Source organism: Heterodontus francisci, unplaced genomic scaffold, assembly GCF_036365525.1.
Source record: "Heterodontus francisci isolate sHetFra1 unplaced genomic scaffold, sHetFra1.hap1 HAP1_SCAFFOLD_286, whole genome shotgun sequence".
Lineage (NCBI taxonomy): Eukaryota > Metazoa > Chordata > Chondrichthyes > Heterodontiformes > Heterodontidae > Heterodontus > Heterodontus francisci.
In genome coordinates, this window is record NW_027141006.1 from 1,945,590 (window position 1) to 1,953,321 (window position 7,732).

Sequence of the window (7,732 nt, forward strand, 5' to 3'; positions counted from 1 at the left end):
TTTCCACAGATGCTGCCAGATCTGCTGAGTGAATCCGGCATTTCTTGTTTTTGTTCCACTATTTCTTCCGTGGCTTCTTTCAACAGCCTGGGGTACATTTCAACTGGTCCTGATGATTTATCCACATTCAAGGATGCTCATCCCATTAGGACTTCCTCTCTCCTTAAGTTATCACGTCCAATACTTCACACTCCTCCTCCTTAATAACAATATCTGCATCACCCTCTCATTTGGGAAAACAGTAAAGTATTCATTAAGGATATTGGCCACATCTTCCACCCCGATACAAAGGTTACATTTTTGATATTTTATGTGCCCTGCTGTTTGTTTAGTTGCCTCTTTCTCTAATGTTTAAATGCAACATCTTTGGGTCCATTGTCATTTTGTTTGTCCATGTTCTTTCATGTTTTTTCTTTGCTTTTTGCCGCTGCTCCCAAACGCCTCCAGTTCAGTCAAAACACAACTTGTCAGAAGTGGGAATCGAACCCACGCTTCCAGTGGAAACTGTGACCTGAACACAGCGCTTTCGACCGCTCAGCCATCCTAACTGCCTACGATGCATTATCAATGCTAAGGAAATTATTCATTCTTTGTGAAAGTATTTGTGAGATTGTGGAAATGTCTGGAAGAGGAAAGACCGGCGGGAAAGCTCGGGCCAAGGCCAAGTCTCACTCCTCCCGGGCTGGACTGCAGTTCCCGGTGGGCCGTGTTCACAGGCTCCTGAGAAAGGGTAACTATGCTGAGCGTGTGGGTGCCGGAGCCCCGGTCTATCTGGCTGCTGTGCTCGAGTATCTGACCGCTGAAATCCTCGAGCTGGCCGGTAACGCGGCCCGGGACAACAAGAAGACCCGCATCATCCCCAGACAACTGCAGCTGGCCGTCCGCAACGACGAGGAGCTCAACAAGCTGCTGGGAGGGGAGACCATCGCTCAGGGCGGGGTGCTGCCTAATATCCAGGCCGTGCTGCTGCCTAAGAAAACCAGCACTCAAGAGCTCCCAGAAAAAGTAAAGCGGCCAAAATGTCATCTAATAAACCAAAGGCTCTTTTCAGAGCCACTCACAGTCTCTGTGAAAGGGCTGGTTACTGTCAGGAGGGAATCAGAGATGGAGTTATTGTCACAGTGGATTGACCTGTTTCACATCTGTCCAGGTGTGTTTTCAGTTCCCTCTCTGGATTTCGCTCTGTTTCTCTGCTCACACATCTCCCCCTCTTGTTAAGTGAAGAACTGAACTACAGGGTGTCAGAATGAACAATTTAATAAATCCCGCTGCCTTCGATTTGATACATCCCGAGATTATCCCGGTACATTAACGGGAACTGGTTCGGAGCTGATGAATTAATTTAATAATGGAAGTGTCCGGGTTAATTCTCTGTTTTTCATTTGGACAGTTTGAATTGTGTTTTTTTTTCTCTCCGGTGATCTGAGCACCGCTTCTCAATGAGAATCTGCTCCCGGAACAGAGTAAATGCAGGAAGGAAGAGGCCATTCTCGGGCTGTGTGTTTCTCTCCTAACCTGATCTGTTTAGACCGCACTGTTCCCAGAGGACGGAATCAGTGAGAGTTGTGCACACACAGGAGCTGAGTCCATTGCAGCGCTTTAATATGTGCCTTCCCCCCGGCCCTCCCTATTCTCCGGACACAGAGCTGTCTGTTTCCCCCGGCGGCGGGATAGAGTCGGGGATTCTCTCCCCGCAGTGTCAGGGTCTGCAACCCCGGGGAACTGGCGGTTTCAGTCAGAGTGACCGAGCTGCCTTACATATCCTGTGTACTAATCTCCAATGGATTCAAATATTCGTGAACTCATTGGGTAATGTTAGTAAATAACCCTCATGTGAACGGACCCGGCTCCATTAATGCCTTCCAAATAAAACTGGGATCCATTTCTTTTCTCCAAATGCCAGCTAACGGATCCCAGGAGCGGGGTTGAGATTGTGCTAAGCAGCAATGAGTCTCCGGTAATGCTGCTTTCTAAATTCCAGATCAGCTCTCAGTCCGACAGGCCTTTCGGGAAAGTGATGTGACAAAACAGAAACCATGTGGCCGCCCCTCCAATCTAATGGGTTTGATGATGAACAGAGATGGCAGCTCTTTCCTTTGCTGATTTGGTGGCTCTGAAAAGAGCCCTTGTTACACTTGTTACTGAAGCTGGGTTTTAGGTGCGTTCCCCGCGGATGCGGCGGGCCAGCTGGATGTCTTTGGCCATGATGGACCGGGATCATTCTGGTGAATCTGCTCATTTTCCGGCAGAAGCACCAGTCGCTGTTTGAACTGTTTAAAGTCAGGGGTGTATTAGCAGCCAGAAAGTGAAGGGCAGTTCATTGCTCCCTGCAGCATTATCCGCCTCTTTCAGGAGAAAAGATCAGAAACCGCTCGTTTCTGTCAGTCCCCGAGAAGCCTGTGAGAAGCGGTTAGTCGCTAATTTGTTCCTTTTACAGAGTGGAAGCTGATATTTGTCCCGTTTTAAATTGCTGAACCGGACCTTCCTCCCGCCGCTTCCAGTTAACAGATTGACAAATGAAAACGATTCCTAAAATCGCGTCAGGATTTTGTGATGGTAAATACAGTAAAACAGAACATAAAATGAGAGGTTTTAAAATTGTTGCCTGAAAATTGAAATTTACCATCACTTCAATTCCTTCCTGCTCTGGAATTGCCAGGCTTGTTCCAATTGGAAAATCTATGCAATGAGAACTTCTATTTACTTATATGTGATTCTTCTATTGGATAAGAATTGGATTGAGAAGCGGGTGACCAATCAGAGACAGAGTCAAACTGCGGGGATTCCAGGCCCCCAGTAACTGAGCTGAAACTGCTCAGATTGGCAAACCCTGGCAGTAGCTTCACACATTGGACATTTCACACTGAGTCATTCAAGGGCTGGTGTGAGAGAAGCTTCAGATCCTCTCATTACTCTCTGACTCATTATTCATCTCGAACCAAACAATTAGTAAATGTAAAGCAGTGAAGAGACTTTTCATTCTCACTGCAGAATGTGTCATCTGGGGAAATAAGGAACTATTATTTTCGGAGATTCCAGGTGCATTCCGCCCTGAACAAATCCATTCCTAACATTCCCGATCACAGCCTATCCCAGCTCCTGTTGTCACCCGACTCCAGCTGAATTGGAGAAACTCATGTGTTGGGGTTTGAGTTGTGAGGTGGGGTTTCTCCGCCAGTGTTACTGTCTTACAAACTCTCCCCCTGAATTTGTGAACTGTGACTGCACCGAACACATCCCCAGTTCGAGTGAGGGCCGGACATCCCTCTGTTTTATGACAGAGAGTGGGGAAAGGGCTGGGTGGAGGGGAGTCACCAGGGATCCTGGATTTACTCCAAATCATTTCCATGTGGAATCTGCAGGCGGGGCCTGGACAGGGATCATTTGATCAGGGGATCAGCTCTTTCCTGAGAGATGTGGGTGGCTCTGAGAAGAGCCTTTGTGTTCAGATGTTTACAAGTTTCCCGCGCTTTCACTTCTTTCCAGACCCTGCTTTCTGAGACTTCGCTGCTTTCGGCTTGACCTTGCTCTTCCATGTCTGCACTTTCTTCAGCGCCTTTCCGCCCGCCGCACTCTTGCCTTTTTTGACCTTCTTCACAGGAGACTTTTTCTGAAGCGCTGCTTTCTTCACCGCCTTATTTGGCGTTGCCGCCGCCTTGCTGCTCGTTTTCTTGGCTGTTACTTTCTTTGTTGTCACTTTCTTGTCTGCTGGTTTCTTCACTAAAGATTTCTTGTCTGCTGGTTTCTTCACTGAAGATTTCTTGTCTGCTGGTTTCTTCACTAAAGATTTCTTGGCTGCTGCTTTCTTCACCTTCTTTCCCACTTTTCCCTGGGTTTTCCTTCTTGCTGATTTTGAAGGAGCCAGAGGCGCCCTGTCCCTTGCTCTGCACCAGGGAGCCTTTGTTCACATTCCTCTTGATACTTTGCTTGATCTGGGTCTTGAGCTTCTCCTGAGCGGTGGCAGACCTGCAAGGAATCAACTACCAGCTAGCGTATAAAGCGAGACCAAGGCTCAGGGCCTTCAGTTACCTGGAGGGGAGTCGGAGAGGCAGCGGATCCTGTGAGGAACCACAATCCAGGAAGGATGAGAAGGTCATTGTCAGGGTACAGAGGAGATTAAGTTACAGATTTACCAGTTTATAAGCAAGCGCAGAGCGAAGGAACGGTGCTGGGGCATATCAAATAATTGGAAGCTGTGATCAGTTGGAAGGCAAGAGTGATTAAATGACAGAAGAGATGATGGTGCAAGGCAAAAGTCAGTGAAAGAATAAATAACATTTTGTAAGCACAGATACCAGGAGTGGGGTTTGACCCCACGCAGACACATGTCTATTGGATCTTAAGTCCAACGCCTTAACCACTCGGCCATCCTGGTACGTTAACCCACCACTGAAAATGAAATTTAATGTGATCCGGGTGCCATCTGGCCTTTTCCAATATTCAGTTATGACTCCTCTCCCATGCTAAATTGGACCCTTCATTATTTATGAACCTCAATCGGATCACCCCTCAGTCTAGGTTTCTCTAAGGTGTAGGGTCCCAACTCTTTTAGTCTAACTTGATAACCAAAATGTCTTATACTGGGAATTCGTCGAATGTCTCTCCTCTGTACCCTTTCCAAAGCCTCAATATCACCCATCATGTGAGGAGACCAAGACTGGATACAATATTCCAAGTGAGTCCTGACCAAGGTTTCATGAAAGGACAAATTCAGGACATCTCAGATACTGAAGGAGTCCGTGTCCAGAAGCAGCAAGACCTGGACAACATTCAGACTTGGGCTGCTAAGTGGCAAGTAACATTCACACCACATAAGTACCAGGCAATGACCATCTCCAACAAGAGAGAATGTAACCATCTCCATTTGACGATCAACAGCATTGCCATCGCTGAATCCCCCCACCCTCAACATCCTGGGGGTTACCATTGACAAAAGCTTAACTGGACCATTCACATACATACTCTGGCTGCAAGAGTAAATCAGATAGTGGGAATTCTGTGATGAGTAACTCAGCTCAAGGCACGTGGTGAAATGCTCATTAGGAGAGCTGGAGAAATGGACTGGTCAGGTGGGCAGAAAAGTGGCAAATGGAACTCAACTTGGAGAAGTGTGAGGTGATGCCTTTGGTGAGGTCAAACACAGCAAAGGAATACACAATTAATGGGAGAATGCTGAGAGGTGTAGAGGAAGTGAGGGACCTTGAAGTGAATGTCCACAAATCCCTGAAAGTAGCAGGACAGGTTGATAAGTTGGTTGAGAAGGCTTATGGAATCCTTTCCTTTATTAGCCGATGTATAGAATATAAGAGCAGGGAGGTTATGCTGGAACAGTGTCAATCATTAGTTAGGCCACAACTTGAGTTCTGTGTGCAGTTCTGGTCACCTCATTCCAGAAAGGATGTAATTGCACTAGAGAGGTTACAGAGGAGATTTACGAGGATGTTGCCAGCTCTGGAAAAATGCAGCGATGAGGAAAGATTGGATCAGCTGGGGTTGAATAGAGGAGGCTGAGGGGAGATTTGAATGAAATGTACAAAATTGTGAGGGGTCTGGATAGAATGGATGGGAAGGGTCTATTTACATTAGTAGGGAGGTCAGTGACTGGGGGGCATAGATTTAAAGTGATGTGTTGAACAATTAGAGGGGAGATGAGGAAAGGTTTTTTCACCCAGAGGGCTGTGGGAGTCTGGAATTCACTGCCTGTAAGGGTAGCTGAGGCAGAAACCCTCAACTCATTTAAAAGGTGTCTGGATGTGCACCTCAAGTACCTGAACCTGCAGGTCTACGGTCCAAATGCTGGACAATGGGATTCAGCTGGGTGGCTCGTTTTTTGGCCTGCCTGTGCTGTAAAATTTCTATGTTCTATGATTCTATGCAGACACAATGGGCCGAATGGCCTCCTTCTGCACTGCAATAATTTTGTGATTTTTGACTCTCCAAAACTTGTCAACCATCTACAAGGCACAAACCAGGATGAGTGCAGCACCAACAATACTCTAGAAACTCGACACTGTCCAGGACAAAGCAGCCGCCTTGATTGTCACCCCATTCACCACCTGAAACATTCACTCCCTTCATCACTGACGCACAGTGGCAGTAGTGTGTACCATCTACCAGATGCACTGCTGCAACTCACCAAGGCTCCGCAGACAGCACCTTCCAAACCGAAGACCTCCACCACTTTGAAGGACAAGGACTGCAGATGCATGGAAACACCACCATGTGCAAGCTCCCCTCCAAGTCACACACCATCTGATCTGCAAATATATCGCTGTTCATGCACTGATGCTGGGTCAAAATCCTGGATCTCCCTTCCTAACAGAACTGTGGGTGTACCTACATCACATGGAGTGCAGCAACTCAAGAAGGGAGCTCACCGCCACCTTGTCAAGGACAATTAGGGATGGGTAACAAATTCTGGCCTTGCCAGTGTCGCTCACATCCCATGAAAGAATATGCCTCATTTTATACTCAATTGTCCTCTGAATGCAGCCCAACCCTCTATTTGCTCCAACTATCACTTCACAGCATTGCTGCTGTACCTTTAGAGATCTGTGCACGAGAACATCCAGATCTCTGCTCAAAATTATTTTCTTTTTTCCACCTACTTTAATGTTTTTCCCTGAAGGGTGTATGGATGTTGAGCATTCGCCCTGTCCACATGAATAACACTGCACTTACCCAAATTAAACATAATTTACCAGTCATGAACCCAATCTCCCAACACATTAACATCAGCCTGAAACAGTCGAGTATCGTCTACAGTCTGAACACTCGCACAGATCTTCAAATCATCTGTAAATTTACAGATGGTGCCCCCTACACCTACATCCAGATCATTAATAAAAATAGTAAAGAGCAACAGTCCCAACACCGATCCCTGTGAGATACCATTGGTAACTGGTCTCCAAACAGATCCAGATCCATCTGTAACTACTTTCTGCCTACGTCTGCCAGTCAGTTCCCAATCCAGATCAATATATTACCACTGATACCAGGGACTTTAATCTTATAGAGAAGCCTCTTGTGTGGAACCTTATCAAAATCTTTTGACTGTGATCTGCTAATTGAACACAGGCCGGGGATGAGGCCTAGGCCTGTCCTGCTTTGTGTGTGGGTCTCAGGACCACACAAGGTGAGATCAGCTCACTGAGCACAGGCCCATCCTGCTCTATATGGTGCTCAGTACCTCACCAAATGAGAATAACTAACACACCACTGGCCATGGAGCCTCGGCCCATCCTTCCCTGATTGCGGTTCAGTGCCAACCAGGTCAGATCAGCTAATTCAGCACAGGCCGGAGATGGAAGCTGGATCTTTCCTGCTCTGGGGACTCCGTACCATACCAGGTGCGATGAAGTAAAATACCACAGGCCGGGGATGGAGCCTGAGATTTCCCTGTTCTGTGTGGGGATCTGGACAACAACGTGTGAGAAGAACTATCATCCCTCAGGCTGAGGAAGGAGCCTGGGCCCATTCTGTTCTGTGTGGCTCCTACCACACTGAGTGGGATCAGTTAACACAACACAGGCCATGAATACATCCAGGCCTTTTCCTGCTCCGTGTGGCTCAGTATCACACCAGGTGGCATCAGCTAACACAGCACAGGCTGGGGCTGGAGCTGGAGCCTGGGCCCGCCCTGCTCTGTGGGCTCAGTAACAACCCGTAAGATGAACTTTTTTCAAAAGACTTCAGTGTATTTATCTCTGTCCAACACTGTGAGGCAGCTTTC

At 47.3% G+C, this 7,732-nt stretch overlaps 2 non-coding genes across 2 annotated transcripts; both read right to left on the bottom strand.

The window, feature by feature from the left end:
- Nucleotides 1-465: 465 nt before the first annotated feature.
- trnal-cag (transfer RNA leucine (anticodon CAG)) lies at nucleotides 466-548 on the bottom strand. The gene has a single exon. It is a non-coding gene; the product is annotated as a tRNA-Leu (tRNA).
- Nucleotides 549-4,292: 3,744 nt separating this feature from the next.
- trnal-uaa (transfer RNA leucine (anticodon UAA)) lies at nucleotides 4,293-4,375 on the bottom strand. The gene has a single exon. It is a non-coding gene; the product is annotated as a tRNA-Leu (tRNA).
- Nucleotides 4,376-7,732: the final 3,357 nt, after the last annotated feature.